This window comes from Schistocerca americana, chromosome 2 (assembly GCF_021461395.2).
Source record: "Schistocerca americana isolate TAMUIC-IGC-003095 chromosome 2, iqSchAmer2.1, whole genome shotgun sequence".
In the NCBI taxonomy this organism is placed as follows: domain Eukaryota; kingdom Metazoa; phylum Arthropoda; class Insecta; order Orthoptera; family Acrididae; genus Schistocerca; species Schistocerca americana.
In genome coordinates, this window is record NC_060120.1 from 416,450,739 (window position 1) to 416,473,572 (window position 22,834).

Genomic DNA, 22,834 nt, shown 5'->3' on the forward strand with positions numbered 1-22,834 from the left:
CTGAGTGACATCAGGCAAGGGGCTGGAATCATGTTTGAAACTGCTACTCCCAGCTCCAAACATGTCAAGCCTCAAAGTGACATGGCTTGCAAACTAAGAAGATTTTATTGAAGCATACCACTACAAAAGACTCGAGGACACTTGTTTATGCGCCTGCAATGCCTCTGCTGTTTGGTGAGTGTTTACTTTTATTCTTAAATTATTTGCATTGCAGCAGAACTTTCCACTGTCATATTTTTGTAAATACACTCCTGGAAATTGAAATAAGAACACCGTGAATTCATTGTCCCAGGAAGGGGAAACTTTATTGACACATTCCTGGGGTCAGATACATCACATGATCACACTGACAGAACCACAGGCACATAGACACAGGCAACAGAGCATGTACAATGTCGGCACTAGTACAGTGTATATCCACCTTTCGCAGCAATGCAGGCTGCTACTCTCCCATGGAAACGATCGTAGAGATGCTGGATATAGTCTGTGGAACGGCTTGCCATGCCATTTCCACCTGGCACCTCAGTGGGACCAGCGTTCGTGCTGGACGTGCAGACCGCGTGAGACGACGCTTCATCCAGTCCCAAACATGCTCAATGGGGGACAGATCCGGAGATCTTGCTGGCCAGGGTAGTTGACTTACACCTTCTAGAGCACGTTGGGTGGCACAGGATACATGCGGACGTGCATTGTCCTGTTGGAGCAGCAAGTTCCCTTGCCGGTCTAGGAATGGGTTCGATGACGGTTTGGATGTACCGTGCACTATTCAGTGTCCCCTCGACGATCACCAGTGGTGTACGGCCAGTGTAGGAGATCGCTCCCCACACAATGATGCCGGGTGTTGGCTCTGTGTGCCTCGGTCGTATGCAGTCCTGATTGTGGCGCTCACCTGCACGGCGCCAAACACGCATACGACCATCATTGGCACCAAGGCAGAAGCGACTCTCATCGCTGAAGACGACACGTCTCCATTCGTCCCTCCATTCACGCCTGTCGCGACACCACTGGAGGCGGGCTGCACGATGTTGGGGCGTGAGCGGAAGACGGCCTAACGGTGTGCGGGACCGTAGCCCAGCTTCATGGAGACGGTTGCGAATGGTCCTCGCCGATACCCCAGGAGCAACAGTGTCCCTAATTTGCTGGGAAGTGGCGGTGCGGTCCCCTACGGCACTGCGTAGGATCCTACGGTCTTGGCGTGCATCCGTGCGTCGCTGCGGTCCGGTCCCAGGTCGACGGGCACGTGCACCTTCCACCGACCACTGGCGACAACATCGATGTACTGTGGAGACCTCACGCCCCACGTGTTGAGCAATTCGGCGGTACGTCCACCCGGCCTCCCGCATGCCCACTATACGCCCTCGCTCAAAGTCCGTCAACTGCACATACGGTTCACGTCCACGCTGTCGCGGCATGCTACCAGTGTTAAAGACTGCGATGGAGCTCTGTATGCCACGGCAAACTGGCTGACACTGACGGCGGCGGTGCACAAATGCTGCCATTCGACGGCCAACACCGCGGTTCCTGTTGTGTCTGCTGTGCCGTGCGTGTGATCATTGCTTGTACAGCCCTCTCGCAGTGTCCGGAGCAAGTATGGTGGGTCTGACACATCGGTGTCAATGTGTTCTTTTTTCCATTTCCAGGAGTGTAAAATACAACAAAAACATTTAAAACTGTACCGGTACTTAAAGTTGTCAGAGCTGCTGTCATGCTAGGCAGCTGCAGAAATTGAGGCATGGTCGATGTTATTTGAAACATTAACAGATAAATACTATGCATTTGCTCTTGGACTAGCTGCAGTATCCCTTCAAGAACATGGGCTCTCCAGTAATCTGAGTATCTATTTCTGTATTATATTAAAACTTTTATAGATGATTGATTCTGTTTAAGAACTTTGGTAATATATAACTGCATAAAGTATAGAAATTTAGTTGCTATGAACTACCAGATGCTACAATTGAGGTGCCCCTTCTCTCTCTCTCTCTCTCTCTCTCTCTCTCTCTCTCTCTTCCCCCCCCCCCCCCCTCTTCCCCTCCACCTCACCTCACCTCAGTTACATTTCTTTTATCAAATTATACATTTCTTAGCAATTAAACTTGTATGTCCTGTGACTTTGGAAGGAATTGGATTGATAATGCTTGGGAACAGAACATGGCAATAAGTAAGAGGTGGAAAGCAACTCCTTTAAGACCGCTCACACACAGGTGATCTGGGGTCATGCAACTTGGCCACATCACTGAGTTGCATTCTTCATTTAACTTGCAGTTCACAAAAGGCCTTACACTTTGGCGATTTTCCTGTGTGACCTGCTGTGCACCCGCCAGTCTGCACAACCGGGTGTGGTGATGCGGCCATGTTTGATCCATTCACAAGTGGTAATCTGGCAGCATGGCTGCAAATGGCAGGGGTAAACCATTGCCGAACTGCCAGGTTGTGCTGCATTTGTTGCTTGTTAGTGCTTCATGATTGTTGAATAACATGCGTTTCTTGTATCGTTCTAAAGATTTCTATTCTTCTTTTGAGCCACAAAAGTTACTTTTGGCGTGGAGCCTTTCACAATTGAAGCAGAATACCATCCTGTAATTTGGGATACAGGAAATAAGTATTACAGCAATAAGATCAAAAGCAGAATGCTTGGGAGAAGAAAAAGTTTGTTTCTTGCTTCGTAAATGAAACTGTATAAAAAACAAATGTTGTATATATTATTTTGTTTATTACTTATTAAAATACATTTTACATTGTGTTTATTTGCAAAGGAACAGTGCCTTCAGTGCCAACAGAGTAAATTAATTGTGAATTTGTCCTATAGGCACATCGCCTAGAAGCTTTTTATAGGCGTGATGCTCTGTATGTCTTCTAAACCAATAACTTCTAAAGATTCATACAGTTTGAATCTCTCTCTTTTGTGAACAAAGTTGTACAGATTGCAAAAAGCTCAATTAATACTGCACAGAAATCTTCTTTCACATTTTTGTGATTAAAAAGTGTCCATTTTGTAACTGGCTCACATAAAAATGCAGCTCTTCCCACAGAGTCTCAGTCAAATGGTACAGTTGCATGTACAGCAGAAATTCCATCAGGTAACTGTTGGGAAAGTCACACATTGTGGTTATGAAACTATGCAGCTGAATCACTGCATCTGAATTACTAGTGTGAAAGCAGCCTCATGGCGATCATCTGCATAGTGGCAAGACAACAAGCAAACCAAAACTCTTCCCCCCCACCCCACTGCCCACACACACACACACACACACACACACACACACACACTCACTCACACACACAAAGCATATGCATTACCTTAAATTTCCTGCACTGAGCAGTTGATGCTTGTACATGGTTGATGATTGTTACAGTTGTATGGAGTAATATTTTGGTTGATATGGTGTGAATCTACACCTGTTTACTATGCATTTAAAAAACAAATATTGCCTTGCAGGTACAATTTCATTTGTTTACAACTGGCCACTTTTTAACGTCATCAGAACTGAAGCAAACAAAACAAAAATTAAGCGCGTACCACAGGCTCTTAAAATAAAATATACTGCAACATACAAGATTTTCATGACACATAGAGATTGCACCAGATTCTTAATTAATTCCTGAACTATTCACAACTTAAAAACTTTCATCGAAATTTGATACAAAGTAGACGAGAAACAGATGAAAGGAGAATGTAAATAATTTTGCGTCTCCAGCATAGAGCACCTCTCTTCTGGGCTGGTGACTTGTTTCATTCAGTCAGATTATTTGTGCAGGCAACATGGGCAAGTGGTGCCAGACAGCTCTCTCACTTTGCTGTGATTGTAGGTTTTCAGATGACAGCTTCATTCATAATAAATTTTAAAATTAGCATCCCTGCAGTATTCAGTGTGATAAGTGAATAATTTATCAGGTTTTTGCTCTTCATTGCACAATTTCCCAATTATTCCAGAATCTCAAATTGTTGCCCTTTATCTATTGCATTCTGTCTACATGAAACCCTTCTTTCTGCTTATGGAAAGCTAAGGCTGTGTTATTATTTGGAACAATATGTTCTATGAATAATAAGAAGAAAACATATCCAGCAGTACTTCTGTATTATTTGTTGCAATCAGGGCAAAAAGTTTTGTGTATTTCAGAATTTGTGTTCTTCTCTTTATGGGAAGGTCATGTTGTAATAACATTCCCCTGTTGATAATTAATTTTATTATGTTTTTGAGTCTCTGGCTTTGAGTGGTAACTATTGGCATGAACTACCAATTTCAGAACATTTCTTTTTTAATCTCTGACACTAGCAAAGAAAGTCACATCATCCTACATTGTTCCTTGACTGAATATTTATTTCTTTAAATTAATATACTGTCTTAAACATATGTCACAGTAGTACTATTAACAGTCACCAACAGCATTTTCAACATAAGGTACAAGCCTATTAAAGAGGATATTGAAGAATATTTTATATGTGGTAGGTAATAGGCAAATTTCCCTGTAGTTAGAGTACACCCTATGTTGAAAATGCTGTTGGTAATTGTCAACATAGATTTTGTCAAGGAGGATATTGTTGATCAGAACTTTACAATATGGCAAATACTAGAAAAATGTAAAGAATTTGGGATTGATACACATCACCTCTTTATAGACTTCAAATTAGCTTATGACAGTACTGACAGAAGTGAACTGTATACAGCAGTGAAGAGTTAGAGATTCCTAATAAACTGATCACCTTGGTGAAAGCTACTATGGGAAACAGCCAGAGTCCAGTTAAAACATAGAAAATGTTATCAAGTGCTGTGACCACAAAGCATGGAGTAAAGCAGGGATGTATTATCCTGCCTTCTGACTAATAGGGCCTTGGAAAGTGCAGGTGTCAGTTTAAGGGGGAGTATGATGTACTAATCAGTTCAGGTACTGGCATATGCAGATGATATTGATATAATTGCAAAAATGCCAAGAGCAATGAAAGAAGATTTTACAAGCTTTGAAAGAGCTGCTAGAAAGCTGCACAAAAGATAAATGAATGGAAAACTAAGTATATGCCAGTAACTAAGAAAGATTATCCAAATGAGCCCCCTTTCACAGATACTGGTTCATATAAGTTTCGTGTTGTGTAGTTTCACTTACCTTGGATTGGAAGTGAAGTGTAAGAACAATGTCAGCTCTGAAATGCAAAAACGAATATTGTCCACCAGCAAGTGCTACCATGGCCTCCGAAAACATTTGAAACCTAAGCTCCTATTCAGGTGAACTAATGTTATGATGTATGAAGCTTCAGTGAGTCTGGTGCTTACATACAGTGCTGAAACATGGACATGATGAAAAAGAAACATTTGCAAAAAGATCTTTAGACAAATTGTTGAGCCAGTGGAAGAAATTGATGTGGGGAGGACGAGATTCAACTGTGAATTATGTAATGTATTTGTTGAATTCTCAGTATTGCCCAGGTATGTACTTAATCCAATCTTCTCTTAGTCCATCTCCTCCTCCATCCTCCCTCGGTCCATTTCCCTGTCCATCTCCTCCATCTTCCTTGATCTGTCCATCTCCTCTTCTTCTTTTTCTCTGTCTGTTTCCTACTTCCCTTCTCTGTGTCCATTACCCCTCCCCACTCACTGTCCATCTCCTCCTCCCCTCTCTCTGCCCATCTCCTCCTCCCCTCTCTCTGCCCATCTCCTCCTCCCCTCTCTCTGCCCATCTCCTCCTCCCCACTCACTGCCCATCTCCTCCTCCCCACTCACTGTCCATCTCCTCCTCCCCTCTCTCTGCCCATCTCCTCCTCCCCTCTCTCTGCCCATCTCCTCCTCCCCTCTCTCTGCCCATCTCCTCCTCCCCTCTCTCTGCCCATCTCCTCCTCCCCTCTCTCTGCCCATCTCCTCCTCCCCTCTCTCTGCCCATCTCCTCCTCCCCTCTCTCTGCCCATCTCCTCCTCCCCACTCACTGCCCATCTCCTCCTCCCGTCTCTCTGCCCATCTCCTCCTCCTCTTGTCTGTGTCCATCTGCCGCACACCCCACACTGTCTGTCCATCACCTTCTCCTCTCCCCCCGGTCTCTGTCCGTGTTATGCAATAGTATTTCTTATCCAGTTCTTAACTAATGTGTGCACCAAATTTGAGTAAAATTGTTCCAGGTGTTTAGGATGAGCCTTTTTCGCATGGCGTCGCCAATGTATGCATATGTCAACTATTCTCTCTGACTAAAAAGAAAAGAGAAACCATAAAGGAATTATCCAAATGGCCCAGAAATCAGTAGATGTGAGCAGACAAACAAATGATAACAGTTTCTGAAGAGTTAGATGATTTATGAATCAGAAAGAGCTTCATAAACTAAACAAGTCAGTAGTGCATTGATCCTTCTCTGGCCCTTATCAAGTAGTTATTCGACTAGGCATTGTTTGATAGAGTTGGTGGATGTTCTGAGGGATATTGTGCCAAATTCTATCTGATTGATGTACTGGATTGTCAAAATCCCAAGCTGATTGGAGAGCCCTGCCCATAATACTCCAAATGGTCACAGTTGGGGAGATATTTGTTGACTCTTCTGGCTGAGATAGGTTTTGGAAAGCATGAAGACACACAGTAAAAACTCTTTCTGTGTGTGTGTGTGTGTGTGTGTGTGTGTGTGTGTGTGTCTCCATTATCTTGCTGAAATGTAAGCCTGAGATGGCTTTCCATGAGGTACAGAATATCATTAGGGACATACTGTTTTCTTGTAATAATGGTGCTTTGGAAGACAACCAAAAGTGTCCTGCTATGAAAAGAAATAGCATCCTAGACCATCACTCCTGGTTGTCAGGCCTTATGGTGGGCAACAGTCATGTTGGTATCCCACCACTATCTGGGGCATCTCCTGACATGTCTTCACCAGTCATTGGGGTCAATTCAATGAGGAATTCATCACTGAAGACAATTCTATTCCAGTCAATTAGATTACAAGCCAAAGATTTGTCTGAAACTATTTGTACAGCGGTGGGATACCAACCTGACAGTCACTTTCCACACTGATTGACATCCAGGGGTGATGGTGTGGGGTGCCATTTCTTTTCGTAGTGGTACCCATTTGGTTGTCATCCATGGCACCCTTACAGCGCAATGGTATGCTGACAGTGTGCTACATCCCATTTTTTTGCCCTCCATGGTATGCCATCCTAGGCTTACATTTAATCAAGATAAGGCCCACCTGAACATGATGAAAGTTTTCACTATTTCTCTTCATGCTTGCGCATTGTACCTTGGCCTGCAAGATCACCGTGTATCTCTGCAATTGAGAACATTTGGAGCATCGCAGGCAGGACCCACCAACTGGCTTAGGATTTTGACAATCTACTGTGAAAACTGGACACAATTTGGCGCAGTATCCCTCCTGACAACACCCGACAACTCTTTCACTCAGTGCCAAGCCAAATAACTGCTTGCATGTGGGCCAGAGGTGGGTCAAAGCATTATGGACTTCCGTAGTTTGTGAAGTTCTTTCTCCTGAGTAAATTACCCAGTTTTTATAAAACTGTAATCTTCCGTTTGTCTATACATGTACATCACATCTGCCGATTTTCGTCCCATTCAGATAATTCCTTCATGGTGTGTTGTCTTTCCTTTTTTGTCTTAGAGTGTATTTCATATGTATTTGTACATGTATTTCAACTGTATCTCTAGCGATTTCACATTGGAGTTTCATTTTCATGCAGCTTTATGTTTCTGATTTCATATATCTTGAACTATGTGCTGCACAATGATATGATTTTGCTGGTACATCAAGTGGTATATGTGGTTACTGTCTGCGAAATGTGTTGTGAATAGTGTTAGTAGTAAAGGTGTAATAAATTAAAACATCATGTTTGGTGTGACATCTTATCTCCCTGAACTGAATGTTGTAAAATGATGTATTTTTGTTGGCACATTCATCAGCATATGTGGATACTGTCTGTGAAAGGTGTTGTGAATAGAATTAGCAGCAACGAAATAATAAATTTAAATGCCTTGCATAATGCAGCAGTTTTTAGTGCATGTCAGTGTTTATAATGTCATATCTCCTGAACTGTTTGCCATATAGTAATATAATTTTGCTGATCCATTCAGTGGTATATGTGAATAGTGTTCGTAAAATATGTCGCAAATACAGTCAGCAGTAGTAAAGAGGTAACAAATCAAAACGTCATGCTTCATGTGGCTGTTTTACTGTACAAACGGAGAAAATATACTGAACAATAAACCTTTTTCCTTTCATCATTTTGTGGATGATGCCAGTGAGAAAAAATTTTCATAAAGGTTTGTAATTGCGTGTGAAGTTTTTCCAAGTGACTAAGTGCTCTCATTTCTCAAATAGTGGATCACTATAGTATGTCTATTTGTATGTATTGAGGTGCACTGCTTTTTCGCTTTCATCCCTGCCCCTTTGATTGGTAGGTGGTTCTTACCTTGACAGTGATGGTTTGCAGATGGTGAATGACATGTGTACCAAGTTTGATTGAAATCAGTCCAGTGGTTTAGGGGGAGCCGTGGAACATACATACATCCACCTGTATAATATGTGTGGATATAGTGAGTAACATATTGTCTGCTTCTTTAAGAATAAGAAGCTGGAAGGGCAGCACATGTACTGACAGCAAATGACAGAAGGATTCAGAAGATATTTAGTGCAGTGTCTGTAGGAAACAGGAGACTTGGAAGTGTAAAGCTAAGATAGGAGAAAAGTGTCAGTGAAGACCTTAGGAAAACTGGAATTCAGAATCAGAGGAGTTGTGCCCAGAACAGCGAAGATTAGATTAGATTAGATTTACTTTCATTCCAATTGATCCGTAGTGAGGAGGTCCTCCAGGATGTGGAACATGTCAGAAAAACAACAATACATGACAAATATTTAAACTAAAACAAATAAGCTAATGTACCATTCCACAGGTCCCAAGTGGAATGATCGTCATTTTTTAATGAACACTAAGAGTCATTTTACAAATACTATTGCACTGAATTTAAAATAAAAAAGTTTTATACTTATTTATAACGTAAGAAACATGTAATACAACTACTGTAATACTTATTTACAATGAACACATTACTGCACTGAAATGGTGCAGAAGTTAGATTATACTTACTTACACACACACACACACACACACACACACACACACAAATTTTCAGTGAACACATTACTGCACTGAAATTGTGCAGAAGTTATGTTGTACTTATATACAAATCAGTTGGTTTTCCTCAGAAATTCATCAATGGAGTAGAAGGAGTTGGCCACCAATAAATCCTTTAGGCTTCTCTTAAACTGAATTTCATTGGTTGTTAAGCTTTTTATGGCTGCTGGCAAGTTATTGAAAATGTGTGTTCCTGAATAATGCACACCTTTTTGTACAAGACTAAGTGACTTTAAATCCTTGTGAAGATTATTCTTATTTCTAGTATTGATTCCATGAATTGAGCTGTTGGTTTGAAAAAGTGATATATTTTTAATGACAAATTTCATTAAGGAATAAATATATTGGGAAGCTGTAGTTAGTATCCCTAGTTCCCTAAACAGGCTTCTGCAGGATGTTCTTGAGTTCACACCACATATAATTCTTACTGCACGTTTTTGTGCCCGGAAAACTTTAGCTTGGCTTGATGAATTACCCCAGAAAATAATCCCATATGACATTATGGAATGAAAGTAAGCATAGTATGCCAGCTTTTTCATTTTTATATCCCCTATGTCTGACAAAATTCGCATTGCAAACAGAGATTTGTTAAGACGCTTCAGCAGTTCTGTGGTGTGCTCCTCCCAGTTGAATTTATTATCAAGCTGTAATCCCAAGAATTTAACACCGTCCACTTCTTCTATCTTCTTGTCATCATATGTTAGACATATACTCTTGGGACACCCCTTACAAGTTCTGAACTGCATGTAGTGTGTTTTTTCAAAGTTTAGTGACAAAGAATTGGCTAGGAACCAGTGATTAATGTCTACAAATATTTTATTGGCTGATCTTTCTAAGACTACACTTGATTTGCTATTTATTGCAATGTTTGTATCATCAGCAAACAAAACAAACTTGGCATCTGGTAATGTTACTGATGAAAGGTCATTGATATACACAAGAAAAAGTAAGGGCCCCAAAATGGAACCTTGTGGGACCCCACATGTAATTAGTTCCCAGTTGGATGATGCCTGATAGCTTGATACATGTCTCTTTCCTAATAACACCCTTTGTTTCCTGCCAGAGATATAAGATTTGAACCATTTTGCAGCATTTCCTGTTACACTATAATATTCTAGTTTACTTAAAAGGATATTGTGATTTACACAGTCAAATGCCTTTGACAGATCACAAAATATACCAGTTGCCTGCAATTTTTTGTCTAATGAATTAAGTACATTTTCACTGTAAGTGTAGATAGCCTTCTCAATATCAGAACCTTTTAGAAATCCAAACTGTGACTTTGACAGTATGTTATTTGAGATAAGATGGTTATAAAGACGACTGTACATTACTTTTTCGAAAATTTTTGAGAATGCTGGCAACAGTGAAATTGGACGGAAATTTGATGCTATTTCTTTATCTCCCTTCTTAAACAGTGGCTTAACTTCAGCATATTTCAGCCATTCGGGAAATATTCCACTGATAAACGACTGGTTACACAGATAGCTTAATATGTTACTTAGCTCAGAATCACATTCTTTAATTAACTTTGTTGATATTTCATCATACCCACTAGATGTTTTTGATTTTAAAGATTTTATGATGGACATTATTTCTGTTGGGGTAGTGAGGGTCAAATTCATATTATGGAAGTTACTTGAAATGTCTGGTCTAAGGTAATCCATAGCAGCATCTACCGAACCTGACAACCCCATCTTTTCAGTAACAGTTATAAAATGTTTGTTAAAAAGTTCTGCAACACTATACACATCTGTCACCAATGCATCATTTACTCTTAATGCTATTTGTTCCTCTTCATGTCTGGTTCTACCGGTCTCCTCCTTCACTATATCCCATATTGTCTTTATTTTGTTATCTGATATGACTATCTTTTCCTTGTAATATATTTGCTTTGACATCCGTATTACAGTCTTTAATGTTTTGCAGTATTTCTTATAATGTGCTATAGCATCAACATTGGAAATGTTTCGGATTGACAGATACAGTTTTCTTTTTGTTTTACAAGATACCCCTATTCCTCGAGTAATCCATGGCTTCTTTGTAGACTTTGCTCTAACCTTGGTAAGTTTTGGGGGAAAGCAGTGTTCAAATAAGGTAAGCACTTTATTAGCAAAAATGTTATATTTTTCATTCATGCCATGAGCACTGTAAACATCAGTCCAGTGAATGTCTCTGAGGAGTGTCCTAAAATAATCAATTTTTGGCTTACTGATTACCCTCTTGAGCTCAGATTTAACAGATTTTATATCCTGTTCAGTATTAACATTTAACAGAAGGAACTGCATGTCATGGTCTGAGAGGCCATTGACTATTGGTTTTGTAATATAATTTTGTTCATTTGACTTTTCTATAAAGATATTATCAATGGCTGTTTGTGAGCAAGTGGTTATCCTAGTGGGGAACTTTACTGTGGGAATTAAGTTGAATGATAGTGTTACTAACTCAAATAGGTTCTTATTGGGAGAGTCTTTAAGGAAATCTACATTGAAATCACCAGCAACCACTATTTCTTTGTTTTTGGTTGTTAAATGGGCCAGTACAGCTTCAAGGTGGTTTACAAACAGATTAAAGTTACCTGCAGGTGCTCGATATACACTTAATATTATGAAAGATTTTTTGTGAAAATCTAATTCTGTTGCACATGCTTCCATATGCTGTTCTAGGCAAAATTTATGAATGTCTATGTTCTTAAATTTATGACAGTTCCTGATGAATGTGGCAACTCCTCCTTTCTCCATTTCTGATCTACAATAGTGAGATGCTAACCTAAACCCTGTAACACTTAAAAGTTCTATACCAGTGGTCACATGATGTTCAGAGAGGCAGATTATGTCAGCTGGGTTTGAAGACTCTAATTCATCTATGCAGATAGTTAATTCATTAATTTTATTTCTCAGTCCTCGAATATTTTGATGCAATAAAGATAGCTGACATTTCACATTGACTGACTTAAAATTGGATGGAGTTAAAATATCTGCTGACAGTTGAAAATTCTTAACCAATGGCTGTTTATGTTGATGTAATAAGCTGGAATTATGTTTTTTGATTTCTTTCTCAAACTGAAGGTTTGTCTCAGTTCTAACCTCTCTTAAAATTTGTTTTCTTTCTGTCCTCCCTACCCTAAAAAAGGGTCTTTTCTGAATCCTATAACCACTGGTATTTTACCACTCATGACAGTGCCTCCCCCCTTTAACTTTCCTGCTATTTCCCCAGAATGGAATAATCTTCTAGAGAAGGTAAAGGTCACAAAGGGCCGTCCTACCGGTGATGGTGATGGTGATGATGATGATGATGATGATGTAGTACTATTAACTCGTCATAAATTGGTTAGGTTGGTCCAAATTTTAACACTATTTAATACCTTGTACAGAAATCTGTTGAGGCAACATAAATAAAAGTTTTTAACTTTTGTAAATATTTTTATAAAACATTTAGATTATAAAAATCTATTCACATTATTTATGTGCTCTGTAACTTGGCCGTGGAACTAATATTCAGCAATTAGTAGAAATCTAACACATTATTGTAGCCAAGGTAAATGAAAATCCAGAACGAACCACAGCAGTACAATTGAGAAATTGGGAAAAAGGTATCACGAAATGAAAGAAATTCAATATGTTAGATTGGAATAATTTAATTGTAATGGGGCACTGGAATTCTGTAATAGGAAAAGGAACAGGATAGAAACTAGTGGGAGAGTATGGATTGGGAGAAAAGGATTGAAAGGGGTAGCTACCTGATAGGGCTTTTTACAGAGCATAGTTTAATCACTTGGTTTAAGAAGAATGTAAGAAGGTTGTTTTTGTAAAAAGAAATCTATACTCACAACCAATAGGGGCTTGCCCCAGTTTACTCACAAGAAGTGATATATGCAATGTGCTCCTCAGCAACAGTGCAAGCTATTTTGAGACCATACTCCAAAGTAAAGTCCAGGATATTAAACCCCAAATCCAAAGCAAAGCAAAGTCCAGTCCAGTCCATATCTAAGTTCCACATATAACAAGTAGAGTCCACAATATAAACACCTCAGGAAAACTGATAACACACTCACCATGCACTCCACATATATCATTATAATTGACTCTGACTGGCCCTGGGCTGGCTTATAAGCTGGATTCTGATCTGGTCCCATCAAAGGGTGCTCATGGTGACAAGTGTCCTGTAGGTAGTGGTGCCATCATGTCCAACAGTAATGTTGCATATCTATTTTGTTCCCATCGTCAGATAGCACCACTACATCGGCATGGGCACAGCATATCCAAGAGGGTGCCTGGGCTGCAGCCCTTTGATCAGAGTGACCTTGTAGGTTGCTAGAAAACTAAACAGGGCGTTAGATGCAGTGTTAGAATATTTTCCTTACAGAGCTGAGTTTTGAAACAGTGGATAAAGTGCTCTGTGTGACTGTTGAAAGCTGGATGAAAACAATTGGTGCAAAGATGTTGAATCCTGTTAATGTTGCAGAACTGCTTGAAGTCATAGGAGGTAAATGTTGTCCCGTTATGAGAAATCCTTGTGATTTGGTGGGGCAGGGGGGGGGGGGGGGTTACGTTCAAGAGTAAAGATATTATCCAAGGCCGCGTAGTAGTATCAATACTGAGATGTGGAAAACAAGAGGGAACTGAGAAAAGGAATCAATTGTGCCCAACCACATGGAGCCCCAAGCTGAGCCAGCAAAATCTAGGTGAATATTAACAGAATCTTCCGTCGGTTCTTGGTAGAACAACATTATAATCATAAATGAAAAGCACCAGTTTGCTTTTGTTCTACAATATTATTTTTATTGCTAACCGGTTTTCGGCTTACAAGGCCATCTTCAGGCATTTACTGAGTATTATCACCAAAGAAGTTAAATGTTAGCAGACAACAACTTTGACGAACTTCTCGATCGAAAACATCGAACTCACACGGGTGTAACTTAGATGTGATTGCCATATGTACCACTTTTAGATGTGTACACACGTTGTCACGAACACGATACCATTTCTTCATTTCTTCCTTTATCCACGTGTATCTTGCGACGTCAACGGCTTTGTTTGCTGCGGCGGATGTTCCTCTTGACTTTATGGAGACGTATTTTGGCGTGATTTTGCGTTGCAAACACTGTTTGTTAAACCAAATGTGTTGTGTTGATTTAGCTTTTTGTCTCAGTAATCTACTATAAAAGACGGATAATTGTGCTGTTGTGGCACATTTTATCATATTAACAGAATCTTCCGTCGGTTCTTGGTAGAACAACATTATAATCATAAATGAAAAGCACCAGTTTGCTTTTGTTCTACAATATTATTTTTATTGCTAACCGGTTTTCGGCTTACAAGGCCATCTTCAGGCATTTACTGAGTATTATCACCAAAGAAGTTAAATGTTAGCAGACAACAACTTTGACGAACTTCTCGATCGAAAACATCGAACTCACACGGGTGTAACTTAGATGTGATTGCCATATGTACCACTTTTAGATGTGTACACACGTTGTCACGAACACGATACCATTTCTTCATTTCTTCCTTTATCCACGTGTATCTTGCGACGTCAACGGCTTTGTTTGCTGCGGCGGATGTTCCTCTTGACTTTATGGAGACGTATTTTGGCGTGATTTTGCGTTGCAAACACTGTTTGTTAAACCAAATGTGTTGTGTTGATTTAGCTTTTTGTCTCAGTAATCTACTATAAAAGACGGATAATTGTGCTGTTGTGGCACATTTTATCATATTAACAGAATCTTCCGTCGGTTCTTGGTAGAACAACATTATAATCATAAATGAAAAGCACCAGTTTGCTTTTGTTCTACAATATTATTTTTATTGCTAACCGGTTTTCGGCTTACAAGGCCATCTTCAGGCATTTACTGAGTATTATCACCAAAGAAGTTAAATGTTAGCAGACAACAACTTTGACGAACTTCTCGATCGAAAACATCGAACTCACACGGGTGTAACTTAGATGTGATTGCCATATGTACCACTTTTAGATGTGTACACACGTTGTCACGAACACGATACCATTTCTTCATTTCTTCCTTTATCCACGTGTATCTTGCGACGTCAACGGCTTTGTTTGCTGCGGCGGATGTTCCTCTTGACTTTATGGAGATGTATTTTGGCGTGATTTTGCGTTGCAAACACTGTTTGTTAAACCAAATGTGTTGTGTTGATTTAGCTTTTTGTCTCAGTAATCTACTATAAAAGACGGATAATTGTGCTGTTGTGGCACATTTTATCATATTAACAGAATCTTCCGTCGGTTCTTGGTAGAACAACATTATAATCATAAATGAAAAGCACCAGTTTGCTTTTGTTCTACAATATTATTTTTATTGCTAACCGGTTTTCGGCTTACAAGGCCATCTTCAGGCATTTACTGAGTATTATCACCAAAGAAGTTAAATGTTAGCAGACAACAACTTTGACGAACTTCTCGATCGAAAACATCGAACTCACACGGGTGTAACTTAGATGTGATTGCCATATGTACCACTTTTAGATGTGTACACACGTTGTCACGAACACGATACCATTTCTTCATTTCTTCCTTTATCCACGTGTATCTTGCGACGTCAACGGCTTTGTTTGCTGCGGCGGATGTTCCTCTTGACTTTATGGAGACGTATTTTGGCGTGATTTTGCGTTGCAAACACTGTTTGTTAAACCAAATGTGTTGTGTTGATTTAGCTTTTTGTCTCAGTAATCTACTATAAAAGACGGATAATTGTGCTGTTGTGGCACATTTTATCATATTAACAGAATCTTCCGTCGGTTCTTGGTAGAACAACATTATAATCATAAATGAAAAGCACCAGTTTGCTTTTGTTCTACAATATTATTTTTATTGCTAACCGGTTTTCGGCTTACAAGGCCATCTTCAGGCATTTACTGAGTATTATCACCAAAGAAGTTAAATGTTAGCAGACAACAACTTTGACGAACTTCTCGATCGAAAACATCGAACTCACACGGGTGTAACTTAGATGTGATTGCCATATGTACCACTTTTAGATGTGTACACACGTTGTCACGAACACGATACCATTTCTTCATTTCTTCCTTTATCCACGTGTATCTTGCGACGTCAACGGCTTTGTTTGCTGCGGCGGATGTTCCTCTTGACTTTATGGAGACGTATTTTGGCGTGATTTTGCGTTGCAAACACTGTTTGTTAAACCAAATGTGTTGTGTTGATTTAGCTTTTTGTCTCAGTAATCTACTATAAAAGACGGATAATTGTGCTGTTGTGGCACATTTTATCATATTAACAGAATCTTCCACAACAGAATGTGCCACAACAGCACAATTATCCGTCTTTTATAGTAGATTACTGAGACAAAAAGCTAAATCAACACAACACATTTGGTTTAACAAACAGTGTTTGCAACGCAAAATCACGCCAAAATACGTCTCCATAAAGTCAAGAGGAACATCCGCCGCAGCAAACAAAGCCGTTGACGTCGCAAGATACACGTGGATAAAGGAAGAAATGAAGAAATGGTATCGTGTTCGTGACAACGTGTGTACACATCTAAAAGTGGTACATATGGCAATCACATCTAAGTTACACCCGTGTGAGTTCGATGTTTTCGATCGAGAAGTTCGTCAAAGTTGTTGTCTGCTAACATTTAACTTCTTTGGTGATAATACTCAGTAAATGCCTGAAGATGGCCTTGTAAGCCGAAAACCGGTTAGCAATAAAAATAATATTGTAGAACAAAAGCAAACTGGTGCTTTTCATTTATGACTAGGTGAATATGTTCCTACAACTCTGCAGCATCAGGCCAGGGAGAGAACCACAGGGAAGGTGCAGCACTTGCAGACTAAGAGAGGGAGGAATCTGATACTTGCAGTGGTTTAGTTGTATTTTATGTCGCCATGGCCAGCGGGAACAAAATTGGGGACAAAATTCAGCTGCAAGAGGAATATCCAGCTATCCTTGTTTTAAAAAGTGAGCAAGATAGTGAAACACACCAATTAACGTTCTTAGAAATGTGCTTCGAGGACCCTGGAGAATCAGGACATCGTGTTTATGTTTGTGTATAATGTTGCTATTTGACAGTGGATAGAATAATGAATATTAGATAAGTATTGTGCCCACTGCTGCAGGCAGTGGGCTGTCTGGTCTAGTAAGTGACATGTAGGGCTAAAAGTGGTGAGCGACAGGTGACGATAGCCCGCATCTCGTGGTCGTGCGATAGCGTTCTCGCTTCCCACGCCCGGGTTCCCGGGTTCGATTCCCGGCGGGGTCAGGGATTTTCTCTGCCTCGTGATGGCTGGGTGTTGTGTGCTGTCCTTAGGTTAGTTAGGTTTGAGTAGTTCTAAGTTCTAGGGGACTGATGACCATAGATGTTAAGTCCCATAGAGCTCAGAGCCATTTGACAGGTGACGATCGATGACAAGATGAAATTTCTGTTCATAAAGGAATAATTTAAATTTCTGAACTGCATAAATAATAGCAAGGGCCTCCTGTTCTATTTGAGAAGAAGAATAGGATCCTCCCACCTTGGAAAGCTTGTTGACAGCAAGATGACAGTTTGAAACTTAAAACGTGGACCTTAAAGACTTTGCTGGTTCAGTGGGCAAGAGAGTTCTGCTAGGTCTGCAGTGAATTTATCACAACAATGGAATTTATCCGGAAACTCTTTTAAGTCACATATATTCATGGGAAATCTGCATTTTTGTCAATCACCATAAGGTAATTCCTTATTGGTCCCTGTCCATTTTCCAAGAGTTAAAACACTAAGTATGTGAAGGAAGGTTGCATGAGACAACATATGTGCAGGCTGCATTTAACTCCTTTGACTGCCACTCTTCAAAACAAAAACTCAAGGTTTTGAAGGTGGTCCTCTGGAGTTGGCATCTGTGGCCAAAATATTGTCAAGACATGTGGCACAGTTGAGAATATCTTGTAGTAGTTGATCCTTAACTCTTTCAGACCTGAATTTTTCCTGTATGAACGAAAATTTTTATTTATGCTGTGATGCTCTTAGGTGATTTATTTTAATGATTTCAGATGCAAGATTTATAAAAAGATACATACCCACTTTCAAAATCATACATGTTACCCTTGGTTTCTTTTTATGGGCCAAAATAACTAATTTTGAAATAATAACTATTGTAATAAATAAATTGATCATTCAATAATTATCAAACAATAATAATATTTAGTTATAAAGTGGACTGTAACTAACCAATCATGTCTGGGTATTCTGGCAGTAACTAGTTGCTCCACAATGCTACACTGCCTTGCTGATATTTTTTATAGTGATGCCCAACGTTTGGCAGCGCTTGTGAATGATCAGATTGAACATTCACAAGTGTGTAAATGAGATTTCCATTATGGAAAAATATTTCTATAGCAGCTAACAATATTATGAGAAGGAAAGTTACTCACCGTATTGGAGATGCTGAGTCGCAGATAGGCACAAGTCTTTTTGTTGTGCCTATCTGTGAGTAAGCATATCCGCTATATGGTGAGTAGCAGCTTTCCTTCTCATAATATTGTTTCATTCCATCCTAGATTTTCCATTGCAGCTAAGGCACAATAAAATTTAATGTACACAGTTGTAGTCAGTGGGTACAGTTGGGTTAAAATTGTTGAAATATGGCAAGGACTGATAGAATTATGAAAGGGGCTTTTAAGAAAGCATAGTGCCCTTTGGATAGCATGGCATGCACTGTTTCATGAAGTGTAATCCAAAAGCATGGAAAGAGCCTACCCCAAAAACATTGTCCACTTTTGGGTCAGCTGCCACCAGAATATTCACTGAACGAGTGACATCGTTGCAATTAAGTAAAACTGGACACTTTCCTAGCAAAGTTACATAATGACATAGGCGCAAATAGTCTTCTCACTGTCTGCAAAGCTGGTGATCCTAAACTTGAGTAAGTAGATTGTTTTAGCAAGGACGCAGAAGCAACAGTGCCCTGTAGAAGAGTAACCTCACAGGGTATGTACCAGTGAATATATCTAAGTACATTTTATGGGCTGTGTGACATGTGTGGCAGACTTGCTAAAACATACCTCTTGCAATTGTCCCTTTTTGCCACATCCATGGTATGCTGCATGCCAATAGTGGCATGTGCTGCACGCATGGTAGAGGAAACAATATTTATAGCTGGGCTGCTGATATAGCCATCACCACTGGCATAGTTTTTTACAAAGAAGTTCGAACTACGGAGCCGGTGAGCGCCCAACAAGAGGTTACGTGGCACCCCACACAACCACTGCCACAGAGCTGACTACCACATCATTTTATATTGTAAGCAAATTTTCAGCTGCACAGGCAGTTTTTGGGACCTGAACTATAAGCATTATTTCTATCAGAGAAAGATCTGATTTTCTCAGTATGTGGTTTCTCCCTTCCAAGTCAGGTGTAAACTGGACTGTAATGTCTCTGACTACAGAGCCCATGTGTTCTGCCTACACAAACATTTGAAATTGCAATTCCTATTTAATTCATGTAGGTCAGTATTTCAGTCAAGTGATCTAGTTTGGTATATACTGACCAGAACATTGGCATTTGGCTTTACAAGCAGGAAATTTGACAAGTCAAAAAATATAACTGCTACGTTCCTTAACAATTTCACTGTGTGTAACATAGCTGTCTTTAGCCCCTGAAACCCAGCACAGTTTCACAGTTTGTGTTAGGAGATGATGTTAGTGCCCCAATGATTGAAAAACCACACTTTCACCTAGTTATTAGTGCCCCAATGATTGAAAACCCACACTTTTGCCCAATTAAAAAAATGTTCAAGGCCTGATTTATGTGTGTCACCATCCCATCCTTATTGCCATATTTGTAAAAGGCAATTTACATATACAAACAAGAGGAGCTTGCCCCTGTTTATTTGTAACAAGAGATATATGCAGGATGCTCCTTGGAAACAGTGTAAGCTACCTTAAGTCCAAAATAAAATCCCATCTATAGCAAATCGAGTCCACAATATAAACACCTGAGCAAATACGATATCACATTTGCCACACACTCCACAGGTCACATCACAGCTGACTCAGCCTGGCACTGGGCTGGCTTATATTCTGGATTCTGGTGTAGTCTTGTCAGAGGGCACTCCTGATAAGAAGTGAATTGTGAATAGTGGTGTCATAATGTTCAACAACAATGTCGCACCAGCTGTTAGGTTTCTGTAGTGACATTGGGTTGCGCTACTACGATTGTGTATGTGGAAGAGATGTGGAGACACCAGAACATTTCAAATAGTTTTTATAATGGTAAGATAGAGATCCTGAAAGCATAGTTCAAAATGCAAAACATTGCCAGGGACAGGATGTGCCATAAGTGCTTCCTCCAAGTTTGTCTTTCACCTTCAGCTGTGATGGGGTACAATGTTAATTTAAAAGATCTACTGCTTCAAATGGTTGCATACTGGGTAAGCAGGCAACGCCCTTTAGAGTTAGTTAGGGGAATGCTGATGGTGGCCAGGCAAAGCAGTCAGTGAGTCAGAGTCTTTGTCACGGTCTGTGTGGTGGGCCATGGACACATGGTTATCCTTCAGAGTTACTGAGAGTAGTTTTGTTTTTTGAGTTACTGAGAGTAGTTTTGTTTTTTGATGTTTTATTTTGGATTGATGTCCTTTGAAGAATTCTGTATTTAGAGATCGTTGATTACCTCAGTTAACTTCAGGTGGTCAGTGTTTGGAAGTTAAGTGATGATGTGTTTTTCTACTGGTATTAGCTATTGTTAAAGGAATATAAGCGGGGACTAGGAATTTATCACTCTTGGTGATACATTGTTATGCCTTCCATACTTTTCCTTGAGTTGAATTCATTTAACGTTTGTTGAGTGAGGGTTAGTGTTACTCTATTGTTCTTTAAATATTTATTAAATATTTTTATGATTTTAAGTGCTGCACCAATTAGCCTGGGACCTATTAAGTCTGGTGTGCTGCCGATATGTTGTTTTCATTTGACCACGTACAAGTTCATCAGTGTTAGTAATATTCATGAGGAGGGGTTTCATTCTTGTATAAATATATCTATTGAAGGGGCTTGCCTTGGGTTACAAATATTTCCTTAATTTTCATGGTAGCAGATAGTATTAGGGTGACATTGCACATATTTACGGGGCAGCGCATCCAGAATTCAGTGTGCTTTGTTCACCAAATTCTTCTAATACTTTGCTAGGCGTTTGTGCTCATATTTATTGTTTTATTACTAAGTTTGAATAATTGATTGTGTTTCATTGGGTTTCCAGTTTAGGTTTATCTGGTGGTCACTGACTTTTGAAATTGCTAAGTAGGGGAATCACTGGAGTGTTCAGCTGAAGATAAAGTCTGTTTTGCTTGTTTTTCTCTTTTTAACTGTCATTGGTTGTCATGTGCAGTTCATATTTAGGGAAATTAAGACAATTCTTAATTGTATTGTAGCTAATGCCCAATACATATTATGTCGGTTAAAACAGGTCACTTGCTATATTTAGTTGTTGGTCTCCATATGAAGTTATACTTCAATGTATTTGAAGTGACCAGTGTCACATTTCTAAGTATGTTGTTAAACACATATAATCTTAAGCCTTATAGAGCAGTAATTATGGTGTGGATTGCCCTAGTTGGTTGTTGGTTCTGCTCCCTCACTGGGATCTTGTAAATAGAGGGCGTTTAAGTATTGTGAAAGGGATAAACTCCAGCCCTCCACTCAAGTATTGTTCATGGGACCGAGCAGGAGTTTCAAATGTTAAGCTGCAGAGTGTGGTTACTAGGTTATCAGGGTTGTGCCCTGATGTTATAATTGAAATTGGTAGGGTTATTTGTCTAGCTGATTTGGATTTTGTGGTTTGTTGAATTAGTCAAATTTACAAGGTGGAACTGAGATTGATTCAAGATCCTAGTTATCTTGATAAGAAGGAGCTGATGTATGACATTACAACTAGAGGGCTAAACATCAGGGAACTGTTATGGAGATGCTGGAGCAGGTGGAGGAGATCAAATCAAAGCCACTGGTAGTGTAGCCCCAGGAGGAACAGGAGAGAGAATCTGCACTTTCTATCATTTATAAGGCATTGGAAGAACTTGATATTTGTCTGAATCTTTTGGTTAATAATGTTCTATGTACAGATCAAGTTTGTAAGTTGGGTGCTAAACTGGAACATTACAGGAACTGAGATAAGAATTTGTTGTTATTTACCAGCACTACATCTAATAGATCACTCTTGGTGGAATTGTAAGAGAGGTGTTTTACATTGTCCTTGTAGTTGGCTAGTTTTAAATCGGAGCCTAGAGAAGAGGTGGCTTCACTAGATAAAATAGTAGGGAGTACTGGGATTGGTCACCTCAGTAAATTGTCGAATCCACTTCACGTTTTTTTAAAGGAAGCAGATGAGTTTTCAGTAAGTTCCATTCCACAAGCAGGAACCTTAAACATTAGACAGGAAGATTTTGTAGTCTTTGCTCCCATTTTTTATCAGCCAAAAGTAAAGTATATGCAGGTAATGACAAATATACATCCTATTCTATGTACCTTACGTTATTTTTCCTTTTCGTCCCCACACCAGTTCAGACATTTGTCCCATCGCAGCACTTAGTTTGAGATGTTTTTGGAGTAGAATTCTTTCAGCTGACTATGGAACCACCGTTGGACTGCTGTCTTGTCTTCATCATTACTTGTGAATCACTTACCTGACAGGAACTTCTTCAGTGGTCCAAAAATGTGGAAATCACTTGGGGCGAGGTCTGGACTGTATGGTGGATGAGCTTTTTGGCAGTTCTGATTGCCACA

At 39.7% G+C, this 22,834-nt stretch overlaps 1 protein-coding gene across 1 annotated transcript in view; it reads left to right on the forward strand.

Moving 5' to 3' along the window:
- Nucleotides 1–22,834, forward strand: part of LOC124593676 — a 422,343-nt gene that overhangs the window by 252,662 nt on the left and 146,847 nt on the right. The window lies entirely within an intron of this gene.